The 24334-nt window shown below is 44.0% G+C and overlaps 1 protein-coding gene across 1 annotated transcript in view; it reads right to left on the bottom strand.

The window, feature by feature from the left end:
• JAKMIP2 (janus kinase and microtubule interacting protein 2) overlaps positions 1-24334 on the bottom strand; it is a 161733-nt gene that overhangs the window by 94841 nt on the left and 42558 nt on the right. The gene's annotated exons all lie outside the window — the stretch shown is intronic.

The raw sequence follows: 24334 nt of genomic DNA, 5'->3' as shown, positions 1-24334 counted from the left end.
GGGGTGTGCACACGTACTGTTCCACCATGTTAGTGAAATGTTGCCTCCTGCTAACACGTTGCGTATCAGGTGGTGGTGCAGTTAGCTGTGGCGTGTTGACAAAAGTTTTCCACATCTCTGCCATGCTAACCCTGCCCTCAGAGGAGCTGGCCGTGACACAGCTGCCTTGGCGACCTCTTGCTCCTCCTCTGCCTTGGCCTTGGGCTTCCACTTGTTCCCCTGTGACATTTGGGAATGCTCTCAGTAGCGCGTCTACCAACGTGCGCTTGTACTCGCGCATCTTCCTATCACGCTCCAGTGCAGGAAGTAAGGTGGGCACATTGTCTTTGTAGCGTGGATCCAGCAGGGTGGCAACCCAGTAGTCCGCACAGGTTAAAATGTGGGCAACTCTGCTGTCGTTGCGCAGGCACTGCAGCATGTAGTCGCTCATGTGTGCCAGGCTGCCCAGGGATAAGGACAAGCTGTCCTCTGTGGGAGGCGTATCGTCATCGTCCTGCCTTTCCCCCCAGCCACGCACCAGTGATGGACCCGAGCTGCGTTGGGTGCCACCCCGCTGTGACCATGCTTCATCCTCATCCTCCTCCACCTCCTCCTCATCCTCGTCCTCCTCGTCCTCCAGTAGTGGGCCCTGGCTGGCCACATTTGTACCTGGCCTCTGCTGTTGCCAAAAACCTCCCTCTGAGTCACTTCGAAGAGACTGGCCTGAAAGTGCTAAAAATGACCCCTCTTCCTCCTCCTCCTCCTCCTCCTCCTGGGCCACCTCCTCTTCCATCATCGCCCTAAGTGTTTTCTCAAGGAGACATAGAAGTGGTATTGTAACGCTGATAACGGTGTCATCGCCACTGGCCATGTTGGTGGAGTACTCGAAACAGCGCAACAGGGCACACAGGTCTCGCATGGAGGCCCAGTCATTGGTGGTGAAGTGGTGCTGTTCTGTAGTGCGACTGACCCGTGCGTGCTGCAGCTGAAACTCCACTATGGCCTGCTGCTGCTCGCACAGTCTGTCCAGCATGTGCAAGGTGGAGTTCCACCTGGTGGGCACGTCGCATATGAGGCGGTGAGCGGGAAGGCCGAAGTTACGCTGTAGCGCAGACAGGCGAGCAGCAGCAGGATGTGAACGCCGGAAGCGCGAACAGACGGCCCGCACTTTATGCAGCAGCTCTGACATGTCGGGGTAGTTGTGAATGAACTTCTGCACCACCAAATTCAGCACATGCGCCAAGCAAGGGATGTGCGTCAAATTGGCTAGTCCCAGAGCTGCAACGAGATTTCGCCCATTATCACACACCACCAGGCCGGGCTTGAGGCTCACCGGCAGCAACCACTCGTCGGTCTGTTGTTCTATACCCCGCCACAACTCCTGTGCGGTGTGGGGCCTGTCCCCCAAACATATGAGTTTCAGAATGGCCTGCTGACGTTTACCCCGGGCTGTGCTGAAGTTGGTGGTGAAGGTGTGTGGCTGACTGGATGAGCAGGTGGAAGAAGAGGAGGAGGAAGCCGAGAAGGAGGAGGTGGCAACAGGAGGCAAAGAATGTTGCCCTGCGATCCTTGGCGGCGGAAGGACGTGCGCCAAACAGCTCTCCGCCTGGGGCCCAGCTGCCACTACATTTACCCAGTGTGCAGTTAGGGAGATATAGCGTCCCTGGCCGTGCTTACTGGTCCACGTATCTGTGGTTAGGTGGACCTTGCCACAGATGGCGTTGCGCAGTGCACACTTGATTTTATCGGATACTTGGTTGTGCAGGGAAGGCACGGCTCTCTTGGAGAAGTAGTGCCGGCTGGGAACAACATACTGTGGGACAGCAAGCGACATGAGCTGTTTGAAGCTGTCTGTGTCCACCAGCCTAAATGACAGCATTTCATAGGCCAGTAGTTTAGAAATGCTGGCATTCAGGGCCAGGGATCGAGGGTGGCTAGGTGGGAATTTACGCTTTCTATCAAATGTTTGTGAGATGGAGAGCTGAACGCTGGCGTGTGACATGGTTGAGACGCTTGGTGACGGAGGTGGTGGTGGTGGTGTTGGTGGTACATCCCCTGTTTGCTGGGCGGCAGGTGCCAACGTTCCTCCAGAGGCGGAGGAAGAGGCCGAGGCGGCAGCAGCAGAATAGGCCGAGGCGGCAGCAGCAGAAGAGGTAGCAGGGGGAGCCTGAGTGACTTCCTTGGTTTTAAGGTGTTTACTCCACTGCAGTTCATGCTTTGCATGCAGGTGCCTGGTCATGCAGGTTGTGCTCAGGTTCAGAACGTTAATGCCTCGCTTCAGGCTCTGATGGCACAGCGTGCAAACCACTCGGGTCTTGTCGTCAGCACATTGTTTGAAGAAGTGCCATGCCAGGGAACTCCTTGAAGCTGCCTTTGGGGTGCTCGGTCCCAGATGGCGGCGGTCAGTAGCAGGCGGAGTCTCTTGGCGGCGGGTGTTCTGCTTTTGCCCACTGCTCCCTCTTTTGCTACGCTGTTGGCTCGGTCTCACCACTGCCTCTTCCTCCGAACTGTGAAAGTCAGTGGCACGACCTTCATTCCATGTGGGGTCTAGGACCTCATCGTCCCCTGCATCGTCTTCCACCCAGTCTTGATCCCTGACCTCCTGTTCAGTCTTCACACTGCAGAAAGACGCAGCAGTTGGCACCTGTGTTTCGTCATCATCAGAGACATGCTGAGGTGGTATTCCCATGTCCTCATCATAAGGAAACATAAGTGGTTGTGCGTCAGTGCATTCTATGTCTTTCACCGCTGGGGAAGGGCTAGGTGGATGCCCTTGGGAAACCCTGCCAGCGGAGTCTTCAAACAGCATAAGAGACTGCTGCATAACTTGAGGCTGAGACAGTTTCCCTGGTATGCATGGGGGTGATGTGACAGACTGATGGGGTTGGTTTTCAGGCGCCATCTGTGCGCTTTCTGCAGAAGACTGGGTGGGAGATAATGTGAACGTGCTGGATCCACTGTCGGCCACCCAATTGACTAATGCCTGTACCTGCTCAGGCCTTACCATCCTTAGAACGGCATTGGGCCCCACCATATATCGCTGTAAATTCTGGCGGCTACTGGGACCTGAGGTAGTTGGTACACTAGGACGTGTGGATGTGGCAGAACGGCCACGTCCTCTCCCAGCACCAGAGGGTCCACTAACACCACCACGACCATGTCCACGTCCGCGTCCCTTACTAGATGTTTTTCTCATTGTTATGGTTCACCACAACAACAAATATATTATTTGGCCCAATGTATTGTATTCAAATTCAGCGGGATATAAATTTGAGGCCTAGTATTTAGGCGCTGGGTGACCGGTATGGATTTAGTGACAGAATTAGACTTGGAAATGCACAGAAGCGTGTGTGTGAAGTTATTCTGAATGACCCTATGTGCACCTTCAATATGATCTACCCTTTTAGGGATAGATTTCAAATAGCTCTGATATAGCAGAAACGACTAAATTATGAAATTGCTAAATTGGGAATTGTATTTCAACCCAGAACAAAAAATGTGCTTTGACGGACACTAAATAACTTTCCCAGCCACAACAGGACAGCGGTAACGAGAGATTTAGCGGGATATAAATTTGAGGCCTAGTATTTAGGCGCTGGGTGACAGGTATGGGTTTAGTGACAGAATTAGATTTGGAAATGCACAGTAGCGGGTGTGTGAAGTTATTCTGAATGACCCTATGTGCACCTTGAATATTATATACCCTTTTAGGGATAGATTTCAAATAGCTCTGATATAGCAGAAACCACTAAATTATGAAATTGCTAAATTGGGAATTGTATTTCAACCCAGAACAAGAAATGTGCTTGAACGGACACTAAATAACTCGCCCAGCTACAGCACTAGGGACAGATTTAGCTGGATATAAATTTGAGGCCTAGTATTTAGGCGCTGGGTGACCGGTATGGATTTAGTGACAGAATTAGACTTGGAAATGCACAGAAGCGTGTGTGTGAAGTTATTCTGAATGACCCTATGTGCACCTTGAATATTATATACCCTTTTAGGGATAGATTTCAAATAGCTCTGATATAGCAGAAACCACTAAATTATGAAATTGCTAAATTGGGAATTGTATTTCAACCCAGAACAAGAAATGTGCTTGAACGGACACTAAATAACTCGCCCAGCTACAGCACTAAGGACAGATTTAGCGGGATATAAATTTGAGGCCTAGTATTTAGGCGCTGGGTGACAGGTATGGGTTTAGTGCCAGAATTAGACTTGGAAATACACAGTAGCGGGTGTGTGTGAAGTTATTCTGAATGACCCAATGTGCACCTTGAATATTATATACCCTTTTAGGGATAGATTTCAAATAGCTCTGATATAGCAGAAACCACTAAATTATGAAATTGCTAAATTGGGAATTGTATTTCAACCCAGAACAAGAAATGTGCTTGAACGGACACTAAATAACTCGCCCAGCTACAGCACTAAGGACAGATTTAGCGGGATATAAATTTGAGGCCTAGTATTTAGGCGCTGGGTGACAGGTATGGGTTTAGTGCCAGAATTAGACTTGGAAATACACAGTAGCGGGTGTGTGTGAAGTTATTCTGAATGACCCAATGTGCACCTTGAATATTATATACCCTTTTAGGGATAGATTTCAAATAGCTCTGATATAGCAGAAACCACTAAATTATGAAATTGCTAAATTGGGAATTGTATTTCAACCCAGAACAAGAAATGTGCTTGAACGGACACTAAATAACTCGCCCAGCTACAGCACTAAGGACAGATTTAGCGGGATATAAATTTGAGGCCTAGTATTTAGGCGCTGGGTGACAGGTATGGGTTTAGTGCCAGAATTAGACTTGGAAATACACAGTAGCGGGTGTGTGTGAAGTTATTCTGAATGACCCAATGTGCACCTTGAATATTATATACCCTTTTAGGGATAGATTTCAAATAGCTCTGATATAGCAGAAACCACTAAATTATGAAATTGCTAAATTGGGAATTGTATTTCAACCCAGAACAAGAAATGTGCTTGAACGGACACTAAATAACTCGCCCAGCTACAGCACTAAGGACAGATTTAGCGGGATATAAATTTGAGGCCTAGTATTTAGGCGCTGGGTGACAGGTATGGGTTTAGTGCCAGAATTAGACTTGGAAATACACAGTAGCGGGTGTGTGTGAAGTTATTCTGAATGACCCAATGTGCACCTTGAATATTATATACCCTTTTAGGGATAGATTTCAAATAGCTCTGATATAGCAGAAACCACTAAATTATGAAATTGCTAAATTGGGAATTGTATTTCAACCCAGAACAAGAAATGTGCTTGAACGGACACTAAATAACTCGCCCAGCTACAGCACTAGGGACAGATTTAGCTGGATATAAATTTGAGGCCTAGTATTTAGGCGCTGCGTGACAGGTATGGGTTTAGTGACAGAATTAGACTTGGAAATACACAGTAGCGGGTGTGTGTGAAGTTATTCTGAATGACCCAATGTGCACCTTGAATATTATATACCCTTTTAGGGATAGATTTCAAATAGCTCTGATATAGCAGAAACCACTAAATTATGAAATTGCTAAATTGGGAATTGTATTTCAACCCAGAACAAGAAATGTGCTTGAACGGACACTAAATAACTCGCCCAGCTACAGCACTAGGGACAGATTTAGCTGGATATAAATTTGAGGCCTAGTATTTAGGCGCTGGGTGACCGGTATGGATTTAGTGACAGAATTAGACTGGGATATGGCCAAAAAATAAACAGACTATTGCTGGTTAAATGCACTTGGTGTGACAGCTTCACCCTGATGTAGGCTTTAGCCAAAAAACAACCACACCATTGAGGGTTAAATGCACTTGGTGACAGGCGCAGCTTGCCCCTGATTTAGTATATGGCCAAAAAATGAACAGACTATTGCTGGTTAAATGCACTTGGTGTGACAGCTTCACCCTGATGTAGGCTTTAGCCAAAAAACAACCACACCATTGAGGGTTAAATGCACTTGGTGACAGGCGCAGCTTGCCCCTGATTTTGTATATGGCCAAAAAATGAACAGACTATTGCTGGTTAAATGCACTTGGTGTGACAGCTTCACCCTGATGTAGGCTTTAGCCAAAAAACAACCACACCATTGAGGGTTAAATGCACTTGGTCGCAGCTTGTGCTGGCGCACCACAAGACACAAAATGGCCGCCGATCACCCCAGAAAAATGTGACTGACAAACGGTCTGTGCAGCCTAAAAACAGTGAGCAATTGAGGATCAGCAGCTCAATGATCCACAGCTGCAGATCGATCAGTTAATCAAGTCCTTTGGAGGAGTTAATCTGCCTAATCTCGCCCTACTGTCGCAGCCGCAACCTCTCCCTACGCTAATCAGAGCAGAGTGACGGGCGGCGCTATGTGACTCCAGCTTAAATAGAGGCTGGGTCACATGGTGCTCTGGCCAATCACAGCCATGCCAATAGTAGGCATGGCTGTGATGGCCTCTTGGGGCAAGTAGTATGACGCTTGTTGATTGGCTGCTTTGCAGCCTTTCAAAAAGCGCCAAGAAAGCGTCACAAAAGCGCGAAGAAAGCGACGAACACCGAACCCGAACCCGGACTTTTACGAAAATGTCCGGGTTCGGGTCCGTGTCACGGACACCCCAAAATTCGGTACGAACCCGAACTATACAGTTCGAGTTCGCTCATCCCTAATAAAGAATGGTACCAAAACACCCTCCAACAGCAACTTCTTCCAACAATCCAACAACAGTTTGGTAAAGAACAATGCATTTTCCGGCACGATTAGTGATAACTAAGTGGCTCGGGGACCAAAGGCCATGTTGACATTTTGGGTCCATGGCCTGGAAACTCCCCAGATCTTAATCCCATTGAGAACTTGTGGTCAATCCTCAAGAGGCGGGTGGACAAACAAAAACCCACTAATTCTGACAAATTCCAAGAAGTGATTATGAAAGAATGGGTTGCTATCAGTCAGGAATTGGCCCAGAAGTTGATTGAGAGCATGCCCAGTCGAATTGCAGAGGTCCTGAAAAAGAAAGGCCAACACAGCATATACTGACTCTTTGCATAAATGTCTTGTAATTGTCGATAAAAGCCTTTGAAACGTATGAAGTGCGTGTATTTATATTTCACTACATCACAGAAACAACTAAAACAAAGATCTAAAAGCAGTTTAACAGCAACCTTTGTGAAAACTAATATTTGTGTTATTCTCAAAACTTTTGGCCACGACTGTACATTTCCTCCCAAAATGTATTATCACTCAGCAACTACATCAATTTCAGTGGGAAGATTTGTCTTCCCCAGCAAAACATTTAGGTTTTATCGCCCATTTTTGAGATCTATTGAGCTAACAGAGGTAAAAAAATATTACCGTGGACAGATTTCTCACCCACAATGTAATAGCATCAGGAAAGTATATCTTTGGCAGAGAGGCCATCTTCCTATTTGTTTCTTTTTCTTGACACACCAAAAAGCACAGATTTTTTTTAAGGTTAATACGCCTTCAGGCTTATAATGGTGACATGGGGCAAAGGTAATATCCCATATATTGCTATATATAAAAAAAATCATATAGCATTATGCTGGAGCTATGCAGAGCACCAGGCTCGGACTGGCCCATCAGGGAGCCGGTGAAATCCCCGGTGGGCTCCTTGGCTGTCTGCTCATACTAGTCAGCGGCAACACCAGCTGCCTACTGACAAGCACATTTGTAATAAACAGCGCAGCAATTACCATAGGCACAGTGTCAGGGGCGTAACTACCATAGTGGCAGACCATGCGACTGCTATGGGGCCCCGTGCAAGATGGGGCCCAGTTGGGATTCTCTCCTCTTCTACTGGGGGTGAAAACTTGGTCAGGATTCTACCCTCTAAAGAAACAACTTTTAGTAAATGAGGCAGCGGAAAAAAATGGCCCAAGGGTCACTGAAAGGGGTTTAGGCAGAAACCTTTCTGACCTTTGTGGGGGGCCTGGTTTGATCCTTGCTATGGGGCCCTTACTTCTCTATGTATGCCACTGCACAGTGTGTATGTAGCAAGCAGCCAGATGACCATGCCTGTCATCCAGCTGCTTGTCCTCTTGTATAGCTGGACCAGTACTGCGGAGCCAATGTTACTCAACTGTGAGCCCTGTCTCCTGACCTCTGCTCTCACTAGGTGCATCCGTCATCCAGCTGTCACTGCACAGTGAGAGAGAGAGCTCTCCTGCTGCCCAGGCCGTGTTCCAGAGGCTGAGCAGAGCGCGGTAGTTCAGTGTGGGAAAATGTGATGACAGGGCAGGAGAAGAGAAGCAGGAGGTTCTTTTCTAAATAAAGCTACAAAAGTGTGTCCAGCCAGGTCAGTCCCCAAGTCACTAAAGTAATGGGAAAAAAAGGTATTTACCGATAAAAAAAATGCTCATGTTTTGACTGTTCCCCTCTCTGAAAATTACAACTCCCAGCATGCCCTGTCAGATGCAGACCTTCAGGACCTGCTGAGAGTTGTAGTTTTCCTCACTGCAAAATGCCATATTACTAGGCCTATTCACACCATGTATACCATGATAGAAACTGCTGTGGCTTTTGCTGCTATATACTGTATATGCTGCATTGAATGGAGCTAAGCCATGAAAGGACACTGCATCAAAAGTGGACATATCTGTTCTTGGGACAGTTTATCCCATTCAGGACAGGGCCATTTTCAGTTTTTTTACTCCCAGCCCTCCCAGAGCCATAACTTTTTTATTTTTCCATTCACATAGCTGTATGACAGCTTGTTTTTTTGCGGGATAAGATATACTTTTTAACAGCACCATTTACAGTTGCATACAATGTAGTGGGAAATGGGAAAAAAATTTTAAATGGCGTAGAATTCTAAAAATTTTTTAAAAAGTTCCGATACAGTTTTACGAGTCTTGTTTTCACAGCATTTTGGTTCCAATTTTGAGTTGTCATGGAGAAAGCCAGGATTTGATTTCTTGATGAAGAATACAGAGCAGTTCCTCCCCTGTGTGACTCCGTTTGCCCAGGCAAACGAGGTGTAGAACAGGGTGATACCGCCATGCCCTGCACATTTGGTATGCTGGAGGAGCACTGTGAATTGTCCCTGCAGTGGAGGCAGAGGACACGGTGGTGGATGAGGCGGCAGAGGCGGACATTGTCGCAGGACCAGCGGCGTGAGAACGTGGAGGCGGAAGCAGCGTCACCTGGCCAAGTTGCTGGTTTGGCTGGGCAGGAACCACATTTATCCAGTGGGCTGTAAAGGACATATATTGTCCTTGACCGTAGTTACAGCTCCACACTTCGGCGCTGCAGTGCACTTTGACAGACACCACCAGGCTCAAGGACTGGCTCATTTTCTGTTCTACATATTTGTGCAGGGCTGGTACTGCCTTTTTGGAAAAGAAATGACGGCTTGGGATTCTCTACCTCTGCTCGGCACAAACCATCAGTTCTCTGAAAGGTGCAGAGTCCCCCACTTGGAAAGGAAGGGACTGCAGCACCAGCAACTTGGCTAGGAGCACATACAGCTTCTGCGCTGTTGGATGAGTGCACACATACTGTTGTCTCTTGGCAATCGCTTTGGTAATGGATTGCTGAAGGAATGACTGGTGAGGAGTAGGAGGATAAGAAGCAGGAGCATCAGGACTTGTAGATGATAGTAAGGACAGACAGCTCCCTTCGGCTGAGGTGGTGGAGCCTTGACTGCCTGAAATCGGGTGCGTGCCACTGGGTGATGCAGCGGTTTCTGCAGCAGGCTGGACCACCACATTGGAGCCATGGTTCTCCCAGGCCACTTTATGGTGACGCTGCATATGCTGATGCTGGGCCGTGGTGCCAACATTGGTATCCTGGCCACGCTTTACCTTCTGCCCACAGATTAGGCAAATGGCAATGTTCAACTCCTCCGGCGGCTTAACGAAAAACTGCCACATCGCAGAGTAGGTGATTTTATCCCCAACACTCTGCACTGACTGACTGCTACCTCCGCTGCCTCCGTGAACCCCTGTACTACTACTTTTAGAACAGGTAGACCTACCCCGGACACGTTTGTTTCCCGACCTTCCACTACTGCCACCCTGTTGACTCCCGGTCATGCTACCAACTTGCTGGCTCTGCCGCTACCTCACTCGCAAGCTGCCAGCCTCTTCTCCCGATGATGATGAAGCCCCTTCATCACCCGGCTCCCAATTGCGATCGGCTACATCATCATTGTCACTGATGTCCTGTCCTCAACAGTCTCTGAGCCAGGAGCCTGACTGCTCGCAACACCAGCTCCCACGCCACTCTCCTCATCACTACTTGCCCGCCTACTGGAGGAAGCAGCGGATGTCTCCTCCAGATCTTGGCTGGGCAGTAGCTGCTGGCTGTCTTCTAGTAGCTCGTCCTCACTGTATAGTGGAGCACATAATACTTGTCTGGCTGAGGGAACAGAAAAGGACAGAGGCAGGTTGTGGACAAGTTAGGGTACAGGGCCATGCCAACTAAGGGTTGTGTCTGACAAACCCACCGACTCTTGGCCGGGGGTGTCTGATGTCACTCGGGACGAAGTGGATGACCGAGTCAACTATTCAAGAACAGCTGGGTTGCTGGTCAAGATACGACTGCTAGATGACACCAGGAGCTCAGGCCTCTCGAAGTGACCCCTGCTGCAATGCCCCCTTACTCTGCTGCGACCTGTGCCTGCGCCAGAAATCATTTAGGCCTGTCACAGGGCCTGTCACTTCTCTCTCTGACATACTATTAGATCAAATAAGTAAATAAATAGGAAATGAATACACTCCAAAAAAGGCTGTAATTTGTCACTTCACCACACAATGGCAAAAAACTATTTTTTTTTGCCACTTATACATTCCACAAAAGGCTTTAGAACATATAACTGCACCGCTGAACACAGCACTTGCACCCCAATAAAGAGAACGGTTTGCTGTAATCACAGAGGTATCATCTATTGCAAACCTGAAAGCAGCAGTCTAATGCCAATTTGGATCTACAGTCAGTGCAGCAAGGTGTAATAGGATTGTTCCTATTACCCAGGCTGTACACTCCCCTATTGAACCCTGTTCTGCTTCAATACTGTGGAATAATTCTTCCCAATTCTTTCCTTACACTTCTAATGCTCTTCCCTGACTTCTATTGAGCAAAATAAAAGTTTTCAAGTCTTTCCTAGCACTTTCCCCAGCACCTTCTGACATCTCTCCCTGCACTAATTTCACTGGAAAATGGCAGAATTCAAGATGGCTGAGGCTATTTATAGGGCTGTGAAATCACAGGGCTGGCTGGCTACTGATTGGCTGCATGCATAGTATTGTGGGTGATCCCTCGTTCCCAGAATTCTTTGCTCCTTGACCTAACATGTGGAGCAGCCATTTTAGGAAAAAATGCAATTCTTTACCACGAAGCGTTAGGAAATTCGGATTCAGTGCGAATCAATTTTTTTCTGAAATTCGGATCGAATTCCACTTTGTCAACTTCGATTCTCTCATCTCTAGATATAAACTTATTTATATGAGTAAAAAGAGATGAGCTAATACAGTCAGGTCCATAAATATCTGGACTTGGACACAATGCTAACATTTTTGTCTCTATACTCTACCACAACGGATTTGAAATGAAATGAACAAGATGTGCTTTAACTTTAGACTGTCAGCTTTAATTTGAGAGTATTAACATCCAAATCAGGTGAACGGTGTAGGAATTACAACAGTTTGCATATGTGCCTCCCACTTGTTAAGGGGCCAAAAGTAATGGAACAATTGGCTTCTCAGATGTTCCATGGCCAGGTGTGTGTTGTTCCCTCATTATCCAATTTACAATGAGCAGATAAAAGGTCCAGAGTTCATTTCTAGTCTGCTATTTGCATTTGGAATCTGTTGCTGTCAACTCTCAAGGTGAGATCCAAAGAGCTGTCACTATCAGTGAAGAAAGCCATCATTAGGCTAAAAAAAACCACAACAAACCCATGATAGAGATAGCAAAAACATTAAGCATGGCCAAAACAACAGTTTGGAACATTCTTTAAAAGAAGGAACGCACCGGTGAGCTCAGCAACACCAAAAGACCCGGAAGACCATGGAAAACAACTGTGGTGGATGACCGAAGAAAACACCCTTCACAACAGTTGGCCAGATCAGGAACACTCTCCAGGAGGTAGGTGCATGTGTGTCAAAGTCAACAATCTAGAGAAGACTTCACCAGAGTGAATACAGAGGGTTCACCACAAGATGTAAACTATTGGTAAGCCTCAAAAACAGGAAGGAGAGATTAGAGTTTGCCAAATGACATCTAAAAAAGCCTTCACAGTTCTGGAACAACATCCTATGGACAGATGAGACCAAGATCAACTTGTATTAGAGTGATTGGAAGAGAAGCGTATGGAAAAGAAAAGGAAATGCTCATGATCCTAAGCATACCACCTCATTAGTGAAGCATGGTGGTGGTAGTGTCATGGCGTGGGCATGTATGGCTGCCAATGGAACTGGTTCTCTAGTATTTATTGATGATGTGACTGCTGACAAAAGCAGCAGGATGAATTCTGAAGTGTTTCGGGCAATATTATCTGCTCACATTCAGCCAAATGCTTCAGAACTCATTGGACGGCGCTTCACAGTGCCGATGGCCAATGACCCAAAGCATACTGCAAAAGCAACGAAATAGTTTTTTAAGGGAAAGAAGTGGAATGTTCTGCAATGGCCAATTCAATCATTTGACCTGAATCTGATTGAGCATGGATTTCACTTGCTGAAGACAAAACTGAAGGGAAAATGCCCGAAGAACAAGCAGGAACTGAAGACAGTTGCAGTAGAGGCCTGGCAGCGGCCGGGGATGAAACCCAGTGTCTGGTGATGTCTATGCGTTCCAGACTTCAGGCTGTAATTGGCTGCAAAGGATTTGCAACTAAATATTAAAAAGTGAAAGTTTGATTTATGATTATTATTCTGTCCCATTACTTTTGGTCCCTTAACAAGTGGGAGGCACATATGCAAACTGTTGTACACCTGATTCGGATGTAAATACCTTCAAATTAAAGCTGACAGTCTGCAGTTAAAGCACATCGTGTTAGTTTTATTTCAAATCCATTTTGGTGGAGTATAGAGGCAAAAATGTTAGAATTGTGTCCATGTCCCAATATTTATGGACCTGACTGTATGTACACAAAAAACTTTACATGAAAAATACAAACCGGATTCCAAAAAAGTTGGGACACTATAGAAATCGTGAATAAAAACTGAATGCAATGATGTGGAGGTGCCAACTTCTAATATTTTATTCAGAATAGAACATAAATCACGGAACAAAAGTTTAAACTGAGAAAATGTACCATTTTAAGGGAAAAATATGTTGAATCAGAATTTCATGGTGTCAACAAATCCCAAAAAAGTTGGGACAAGGCCATTTTCACCACTGTGTGGCATCTCCCCTTCTTCTTACAACACTCAACAGACGTCTGGGGACCGAGGAGACCAGTTTCTCAAGTTTAGAAATAGGAATGCTCTCCCATTCTTGTCTAATACAGGCCTCTAACTGTTCAATCGTCTTGGGCCTTCTTTATTGCACCTTCCTCTTTATCATGCGCCAAATGTTCTCTATAGGTGAAAGATCTGGACTGCAGACTGGCCATTTCAGTACCCGGATCCTTCTCCTATGCAGCCATGATGTTGTGATTGATGCAGAATGTGGTCTGGCATTATCTTGTTGAAAAATGCAGGGTCTTCCCTGAAAGAGATGACGTCTGGATGGGAGCATATGTTGTTCTAGAACCTGAATATATTTTTCTGCATTGATGGTGCCTTTCCAGACATTCAAGCTGCCCATGCCACACGCACTCATGCGACCCCATACCATCAGAGATGCAGGCTTCTGCACTGAGCGTTGATAACAACTTGGGTTGTATTTGTCCTCTTTGGTCCGGATGACATGGCGTCCCAGAATTCCAAAAAGAACTTTGAATCGTGACTCGTCTGACCCCAGAACAGTCTTCCATTTTGCCACACTCCATTTTAAATGATCCCTGGCCCAGTGAAAACGCCTGATCTTGTGGATCTTGCTTAGAAATGGCTTCTTCTTTGCACTGTAGAGTTTCAGCTGGCAACGGCGGATGGCGCGGTGGATTGTGTCCACTGACAATGGTTTCTGGAAGTATTCCTGAGCCCATTCTGTGATTTCCTTTACAGTAGCATTCCTGTTTGTGGTGCAGTGTTGTTTAAGGACCCGGAGATCACGGGCATCCAGTATGGTTTTACGGCCTTCGACCCTTACGCACAGAGATTGTTCCAGATTCTCTGAATCTTCGGATGATGTTATGCACAGTTGATGATGATAGATGCAAAGTCTTTGAAATTTTTCGCTGGGTAACACCTTTCTGTTATTGCTCCACTATCTTTCTGCGCAACATTGTGGGAATTGGTGATCCTCTACCCATCTTGGCTTCTGAGAGACACTGCCACTCTGAGAAGCTCTTTTTATACCCAATCATGTTGCCAATTGACCTAATTAGTGTTAATTGGTCTTCCAGCTCTTCGTTATGCTCAAATTTACTTTTTCCAGCCTCTTATTGCTACTTGTCCCAACTTTTTGGGGATTTGTTGACACCGTGAAATTTTGAATCAACGTATCTTTCCTTTAAAATGATAAATTTACTCGGATTAAACGTTTGATCTGTCATCTACGTTCTATTACAAATAAAATATTGACATTTGCCATCTCCACATCATTGCATTCAGTTTTTATTCACGATTTGTATAATGTCCCAACTTTTTTGGAATCCGGTTTTTACCCCAATAAATAATTATTCAGGTCTGTACATCATTGCTGAACTGGTGAGTAACAATATAATTATAGCCTATTTCCCTCGGTAAACTCCTTGTACCTAACCCTTCCAAATGGGGACACATCATTATGAAGTAAGAGATGACAGCACCACCTTAGGGCAGGAACATCTCCTTTTCGTTGGACAAAGGAGTCGGAAGTATGAGTTTGTTATACAGATGCCAGGGTGGTTCATGGGTATTGGAGATGAAAGTGCTAGATATCAGGATGCTGGGGCACAGTTGAGTCATACAACTGTCTCCTAGCACCTACATATTATATACCCTATGTACTAAAGCTTCAGCACACTGAGATATGCTTAGAAAGCTAATATACATATTTCTGCTTTATTCACAGGCAGAATATATGATTATAAAGACATCAGTAATATTTGTTTCTTTATGTGGTAATCCTAATGCTTAGTAGTAAGTGGTCTGCCATGCATGTAGAAATACTAAGTTCATGTCCCTGGACCCATAATAAAAGGCTATACTGGCTATACTGTAATAATGAATATATAATCATATATTACCAATAAAAGGCCTTACTATATACTGAGAATAGTGTTTTTTGTTTTTTTTCTTAGAAACCTAAAGCATATTATTGGTTTATTCATAGGCACAATATATTATCATAAAGAAACCAGCAATATTTATTAGCTTTTTAAGCCTAAAACATTTTTCTCGACATGATAAAGATATAGACTTTTATTATGGGTTAAAGGGGTTGTCCTACAAAAAAAAAAAAATATTCTACAGTTTTCAAACCACCACCTGGTTCTGAATACTTTTGTAATTGCATGTAATTAAATATTTATTATAGCTACTGAGTTATTTACTGAAATTCATCTGTATAGCGCCACCTGCTGTTTCCTCTTTTTGTTATTAATTTGTCCGGCTCACTGAGAAGGCCGCTCATGCTCAGTTCCATCCTTCTACTGCCTCCTGAGCTGCTATTGGGAGAGAGCATCGGCAGAAAAGACACGCCTCCTGAGCTGTGATAGGGAGAGCATGGACATGCCCCCTTAGCTGCAGCAGAACAGAAACGCCTCCTGACCTGCCAGGTTGATATAATTCTAGTAGAGCAATGAATGGTGAGCTCTCTGGATCCATGTGAGGTACAAGGCTGATTCTACCTTTGCTAGAAAGAGATTGTCATGTAATATATGATGTTTGATTTTCATTTTTTACAATCATAGGATAACCCCTTTAAATGTGGATGAAACAAACCTTGAAGTCTATCTGAAGATTCAAGCCTGGGATTTCTACATGTAAAACCAAGCACTTATCACTAAGCTATAGCATTACCCCATAGAAATGCATGTTTCTTTTCTATGTTTGTAGGATAACACAAATTACTTGTGTCTGTATAATCATATATAGTGCATGTGAATAAAACAGTAATGTGTATATTAGCTTTCTGAGCAGATCTCAGTGTCGTAATGCTATAGTAAGCAGTGTATATGATATGTAGGTATTAGGAGACAACTCTAGGACACAGCTCTGCCCTCAGTATTCTGATGTCACGCCCTGGCAATCAAGGGGAGGGGGGAAGTGTGTAGCGCACAGCGGGTGTTATAATGCAGTGCTCAAAGCATTCAGCCCCACCTTCTGGTGCTTATACATCTCATTTGCATATGAATAAAAACACAGATATCTCTGCTGCTGTTTAGCATAGAGACAAAATAAAGGTATAGTTTTAATCAGCATTATCAGCCCTACCATGCAGTATGCTTGGTTTAATAGGGTTGATCCTGGTGACAGAGCCTCTTTAACAATGGGAAGGGTTTGCCTGGTCATATCCCTTCTATTGTACATTATATAAGCATTGTCATAGAACACAAGGTCACACAGATGGGGTACATTCATAAAGTTCAAAAAAGCTGCAAGGTCACTGATTATATTCTTACTTTGCAGTAAAGAGAGATTATTCCTTATAACATGCACTTCAGCTGCTGCTGAACCTCTTTTTGAACAGAAAAGATTACATTCCCATCCACTTTTCATTTATTGACATGAAATGCCTTCATCTTTCCACCACGAAGATCTACAATAGCTGTATTTTTATGTGCTGTAGCAGCTGGGGTGCAGTACTGTTTAATGCACACTTCATGTCAGTTATTCAGCCAAAGAGAAGGATCTGCCTATAAAACCTATCAGTAACAGAACGCTTTCGCCAAAATAGATAATAGTGCCACTCATCTTGGAATTGGCGTGAGGACTTGTGCCATGTGGCACAAAGAGCACATGGCTGTACCATGAATTACCATGATTCCCCAGCTAGCACAGGTGAAGCTCAATAAAACCGTGAAACAACTGCACCATCTGAATATATCCTAATCGTACAATGTCATTACATGATATATTTTGCAGGCATGTCAAACAGCATATTAACTGGCAATTGACTTCCAGGATTTTGTGCTATTTCTCTGCATTTAAGCAGTCCATAGGCTTGAAATGGAAACTGTCCAAGGTGAAAAGAAAAAAAAATCATCCTGAATGGATGGATCAGAACGTCAGTGTTATAGAGAGAGAGCTTGCACTGCAGCATCTTGCCAGTCCTCCTTTGTGCGGCTTCTTCTTAGTAGAACTGCAGTGCAGAATTTAAATGAGGCAGTCATAGCTGGGCGCAAAACTAACCCAGCTGTCATCCGAGGTACAAAGGAAATGAGTATCGACATGCCACATAATAATAGATTTCTTCAATAATGCACCACCATTTACATACACATGTAGACCCTGCATCCCCACTCAATGCTGGACTTCCAAATCACATTTATCTGTCACTTAAAGGTCGCGGTAGTGAAACAGTTTATGTTAATCTATAGGTGATGAATTCTTACTGGTATTTCCAATACAGTACTGATCAATAGAAAACATATACAATACATTACTAGCATGTTATTGCACATATCAATGTCATAACGAAGCCGCAAATGTGTCTAGTATAAGCCTATGAAACACCCAAACCTATAACCACTACAGGGTATAATACACAAACATAATGCAATAACCCAAATCAGTGGCACAGCTACATGGGCTTCAGAGATCCAAGGAGGTCCATAATCTACCCAGACACATATTATTTGGATTTCTTCTACCCTGATAATGTTATCCTTTTAGTCTAAGGACCCTGATAATGTGAACAAATACAACAAAAAATGTACTGTAACACCTCTCGAAAAGATCACCTCTTTGAGAAGACCATTTTGATGTAGACAGGATTTTCTGTGATGGATTTTCAATTCCCTTATCCTTTGCACAGTAAAACCTTTTGAAGACAACCATACAAAATGATATAGAGAATAGTTTTCTAAAGGATGATCCTCTTTGTTAAAGGGGTTGTCTCGGCTTTTACTATTGATGACCTATTCTCATGTAATCAATAGGTAATCAATATCAGATCAGTGGGGGTCTGACACCTGGCACTCCCCCCGATCAGCTATATGAGGAGACAACACGCCCAGTGCGAATGCGCCGTCTCCCTTCTCTCTTACTGTTCACCGCTGCTGTCTATGCTCTTTGCCATAGACAGCAGAGGAAGAGAAAAGGGAGATGGCACGTGTGCACTGCACGTGCCGTCTCCTCATACGCCAATGTGATATTGATGACCTATACTGAGGTCGTTAATAGTAAAAGCCCAGACAACCGATTTAAGCAGGCTAATTTTTACTGATAGTAGATCAGTATATAATAATAGAATGGAAAAATCTGATCTAAGTGGAACCTCTTGGGGTCTGGGTGTCACTGATGATTCACGTGATACTTCCCTACCCAGATAAAAAAAAAGGACAGTTCAAGATTTCGGATGTTGTCCCATTGTCACAGAGAGCATCATGCAGGTCACGGACACTACAGGATCCAGTGACAGCACTGCTGCAAGTGCTGGAGCTATACAGTGGCATCAGACGCATGCGCTGTGGCCTGGCAGGTGAGAGGAGCACTATTGACTAGAGACACATGTACCCTGTCTGATGTCCTCTGTATAGATTCCTGTAGTTTAGCTGCATATCTAATGAGCCTGAACATGTATATAACTGTATATAATAAGCCCATCTCCGTCACATTTTTGCACATTTTTCAATGCACTGTCACTGTTTTGTTGCAATTTTGTCATAATCTTTGTTGCTGCTTTGTCTAATGTCTGAATTTGAAAAACCTATATATAGCCCTAACAAAATTGCGGGCTTACCCCTAATTAGAATATATATAACCGATTGAAGGAGTAAGGTAGGTAAAACGTAATTTAATATAAAGAAAATATACTGCAATAGTACAAAAATACTCAATTTTATTAAGAAAATCACAAAAGACACATGATCAGCACTGGTCACAAATAAAACAATACATACAGGTTACAGTACATGTTAAAAACCAAGTGAACCGATGGTGGGCTGCCAATACATACATCTAGGGTAAAGTGCAAGTGCAAGATTTTATCCAAATGGTCATTGGTAGTGGACATATAGTATCCCAAAGCTGTAGCTATTAGACACCACAATTATCCACATGTATATATGTGTCAGAATTTGCCACAAGCTGGTGTGAAGATATACACCAAAGTTGTCAAAATTAGGGCAATAACAATAATCAAAATTATATTTGACACATGATGGAAACCATTATATATACTGACCAATTGATTCGATTGTATCGTGCAGCAATACCACCGGTCCACTCCCCAACCACCGTTTCACTCCCCAACACCCCTTGAAAAAGCTGTACGCGAAACGTGCGTTGGGGAGTGGACCGGTGGTATTGCTGCACGATACAATCGAATCAATTGGTCAGTATATATAATGGTTTCCATCATGTGTCAAATATAATTTTGATTATTGTTATTGCCCTAATTTTGACAACTTTGGTGTATATCTTCACACCAGCTTGTGGCAAATTCTGACACATATATACATGTGGATAATTGTGGTGTCTAATAGCTACAGCTTTGGGATACTATATGTCCACTACCAATGACCATTTGGATAAAATCTTGCACTTGCACTTTACCCTAGATGTATGTATTGGCAGCCCACCATCGGTTCACTTGGTTTTTAACATGTACTGTAACCTGTATGTATTGTTTTATTTGTGACCAGTGCTGATCATGTGTCTTTTGTGATTTTCTTAATAAAATTGAGTATTTTTGTACTATTGCAGTATATTTTCTTTATATTAAATTACGTTTTACCTACCTTACTCCTTCAATCGGTTATATAATGTCTGAATTTCACAAAAGTGTGCTGTCTTCATCCGTATGTCCGTTCCACAAACTACAGAACACGTCCTATTCTGCTCTGCAAAGTGCAGTCCGAGTACACATTGAAGTTAATGGGTTCACATAAAAATTTGCGGAACGCAAAAAGAATACATGTCGTGTGCATGAGGCCTTAAGGCATTGAATAGTATATTCAGCTACATTATTAATCACTGTGAAGACGTATGGTATATGCAATTATTTCTCTTCAATACATTTCCATTGCACATCAAATAGGCTGTAGTGTTGAGCGAGCATGCTCGGCCGAACTACTGTTCAGCTCGAGCATCGCTATGCTCAGCACATCTGAGTGCTCGGCCGAATACTGTGGGTGCTCAAGTGCAATTTAGTACAATGGAAGTAAGAAGGAGACCCGAGCATCAAAACAGGCACCTCCTGCTCTGAGGAAGAGAGAGTGTCTGGTTCACAAAAAAAGGTTAGGAATTGATGAAAACCCCATCAAAATGGTTTGGGAACAGCATTAAGAGGATGGCTGGATATGCAATCCATCAATCTATCCATGAGACAGATGACAGGCTTAGTCAGCATACCTTACAATGGCAGCCTTGTGTACTATGAGACATTCCTAACCAGCTCTCATCTGACTGAGAGCCAGTAAGCGTCAAAGTTACTTCAGATCTGTTGGATGGCTTGGGTGGACCTGCGCACCTAGATCAATATCATTAGGGAGACAAAATGTTTTCTGATTGTCCTAACATAATTTTCAATAACCTTTCTATTGTCACGACCATGGTCATGGTCGTGTTTCCTGTAACCGCATACAGTTGCCTGCGGTCTAGGTCTGGTTGTCAATCACAGGTGAGGGCTGTAGTATGTTGCCTCACCTGTGGTTGCCGCTGGCAACATTATTTATGTGGCAGCATAGCAGCCTGAGCTGTTGCGAGCCAGCTTGCTATGTTGTGCATGTGGTTGCACTTGGCAACGTGTGTTTATATGTGTGCACTTTCCTTGTCTGGTGTGCACAGTGTTTATTGTGTGTGTATTCCCATTTTAGTTGCTGTCTTCCCTTCCCTGGTGTTGGAAGGGTTAACTTCCTTCCTAGTGTGTGTGCCCTGGGTGTGTCTGAGTGTGGGTGTGGCTACTTGGGCCTATATAGCTTCTGCTGTGATTCAGAAGTCTGAGGGGTACTTCAGCTATGTAAGCTGGAGTCATCCTCCTTCTCATTTTACATCTGCCAGTGAGGGCCACCCTTGTGGTCATAGATGTATATATGTTCAGTTGATGTATTCCTTTTGTTATTTAATGCAGCTATGGATCTGGGTTCCTGTGTGTGTATGTGTGTTGGCTGTGTCCATTTAAGTATGGTGTGGACATCAGCGTGTCAGCTCAGGGATCCAGTCAGCAAGGCTGTGGCAGGTAGGTGGAACTAGTGCAGTTCACCTGCCATATCCATAGGTCTGTTTTTGTACCCCTTTTCCTTGCAGCTTGGCCAGTGAGACTCCTGTTCCTCCGTGCCTAGGAGGAACATGTCGTCTTACCCTGCTCCTAGTTCAGGGCCACCCTGAGGGCTAGCAGGGACTATTAGGTTACGGTGTATGAGCCCTCCCACCATCAGGGTTGGCTCATATGGTTAGGAGTCAGGGTCAGGTTAGGGAAGCTCTAGGAGGTGACCTGCTCCCTAATTCTGTCGTCCTGGCCGAGCAGCCAATAACATCTTCTGGCATCGCATGGCTGAGGGTTTACCCCATCCTCAGCCGTGACATCTATGCAGTTTTGTCATGTAAAAACGCATTTGCATAAACATGGGCATATGGGAAAAACATGCAAATTAGCAGAATCTGCCTTGTTTTTCAGCTGAAAATGGAAAATGTGCGATCTACACTACTCATGAACAACACCATCTATTGGTTTCATAGTCTTATGACAAGACTATTTCTCTTGTCATAAGATTATGAAAACAATAGATGGCACTGTTCATCTTGTTGGGGCGCAAGTAAGTGGGGCACACTGCTCAACAGAGTTCACACCTTGAATCACTCAGCCTATAATAGCCTGCGCTAAAACTGAGGTGTATATCGGATTGCTGCTATCATTCACACATCTTCTAGCACTTTATCTGCGGTAATATAAGCTTTCTAGGGTGTATCTGAGGACTATTACCCTGCTTGTAATGACTCATGAACAGCGCCACCTATTGGTTTCATAGTCTTATGACAAGACTATGAATCCAATAGATGGCGCTGTTCATGAGTAGCATAGATAGCGAATATTCTAATCACAAATTTTTATCGCAAATTTTCCATGCAAAAGGCTACACTATTACTCTTGTTATAAGACTATGAAACCAATAGATGGCGCTTTTCATGAGTAGTGTAGATAACACATTTTCCATGCAAATGGTTTTTCAGCTGAAAAACAAGGCAGATTCTGCTCATTTGAATGTCTTTCCCATATGCCCATGTTTATGCAAATGAGTTTTTACATAATAAAACTGTATAGAAAGGTTATTGAAAAGTATGCTAGGACAATCAAAAAACGTTGTCTCTCTAATGATATTAATCTAGGTGCGCAGATCCACCCAAGCCATCCAACAGAGCTGAAGTAACTTTAAGGTTTACTGGTTCTCAGTCACATGAGAGATGGTTTGAAATGTCTCATAGTGCACAAGGCTGCCATTGTAAAGTATGCTGACTAAGCCTGTTATCTGTCTCATGGATAGATAGATTGATGGCTTGCACATATGTGGCTTTTGGCATATAGCCTTTGTGTGGTTGTCTATTGTATATCGTAGATAATAGGAGTCCAAAACGCATCCAGCTATCCTATTAATGCTGTTTCCAAACCATTTTGATGGGGTTTTCATCAATTTCTAACCTTTTTTTGTGAACCAGACATCCTCTTCTCTTCCGAGCAATGCTTAGAATATATTGGTATATATGCAGTCCAAAAGCAAAAAGTTCTGTAGACCTTCAGTCCTAAACATAATGGGGGCCCAAAAACTGTTTTCATGTTGCATCCCCTTCACAGTTTTTCCTGGAACTGCAGACTGAGCAGGCATTGACAAGGATTTGTGTTGTATTACGTATAATGCATGAGTTTACCTTTTTCTATTTTTTAAAAGTTGGGAGGTACATGTAATGGCAGTGTGGAACCAGTAAGCACTAGGACCTACTGGCCTGCAATGAAGGTGGTGTGTGAATGAGTGATGTGGGAAAGGAGCCTTTGCTGTCTGCCCCCCTTTTGTGCTAGATAAGGTCTCATGCACAGGAACGTATTTTCTTTCCGTGTCCGTTCTGTTTTTTTTTGGAAGGTACTTCATGTGCATTCCGTTTCCATATGTCCGTATTTCCATTCCGCAAAAAAAATAGAACATGTCCTATTATTGTCTGCATTATGGACAAGGATAGGACTGTTCTATTAGGGGCCGGCAAAAATACAGAATGCACCCGGACATCATCCGTATTTTTTGCGGATCCATTTTTTGTGGACCGCAAAATACATACGGTCATGTGCTTGAGGCCTAAGTTTGAGATGAAAGCATTAAGAAGCACCAAGAGGAAGGATCTCTTTCCTATGTCATATTTGTATCACAATCAGTGATAATGCTGTATTACAACATTCAAGATAAACTGCTTTTTCAGTGACAACTAGTAGAGCACTTCTGTGTCTCTCCATTTTTCTCCATCACCATCCAGTACCCTTTCCCCTGTTTCTCTGGTCTATCCACTAAAGCCAGACTTCAGAGAAATAAAGCTAGGGCTATGGATTCGGAGTCAGTATTGGGGAGTCAGTAGAAATTTACCAACCTAAACTCTGGTTTCAAACTAAAAACATTACATGATTACAAAATATCACAGTTCTTAGCATGCATGGACTGGCACTCTTAAATTCGTTGTAAAAGAGGGTTCAGATATATCAAAAAGTAAAAAAATCAGGCAAACAGGAGACCTCAATGTAGAGAGGGATTTGAGTTAATTACCATCTACATATGGGACATCCTGACAAGCAGCCTACAGTTTGCTAGCATATAATGTGCTCAGTGAAATGCCTGCAAACTAAGGCTATCATTAATACCGATTGAGGACAGGGACTCACTGTCACAGGCTAGTTCCTATCATGAATTCGCACCCAATACGCATGTGTACTTGACAATAGGTAGAAGAAAGCACTAGTCTGATGAGTCTGATTTATATACACCAGTGAAATGGTGTCACTGAATGCTAGCACCTGCCCTGCATAGTACATGCACTCAACACGTTACTACATGGGTAACACACCCCACGTTTCATCAGGAGCGGTCAGAGTTTAGACACAATTGCCAGTTATAACATTATGCTGCACTGTTGCATGCAGGCATCGGCTCTGTGATGGCCA

The sequence above is a fragment of the Bufo gargarizans genome, chromosome 2 (assembly GCF_014858855.1).
Source record: "Bufo gargarizans isolate SCDJY-AF-19 chromosome 2, ASM1485885v1, whole genome shotgun sequence".
Taxonomy (NCBI): Eukaryota; Metazoa; Chordata; class Amphibia; order Anura; family Bufonidae; genus Bufo; species Bufo gargarizans.
This window is presented reverse-complemented; position numbering and strand designations above follow the sequence as displayed.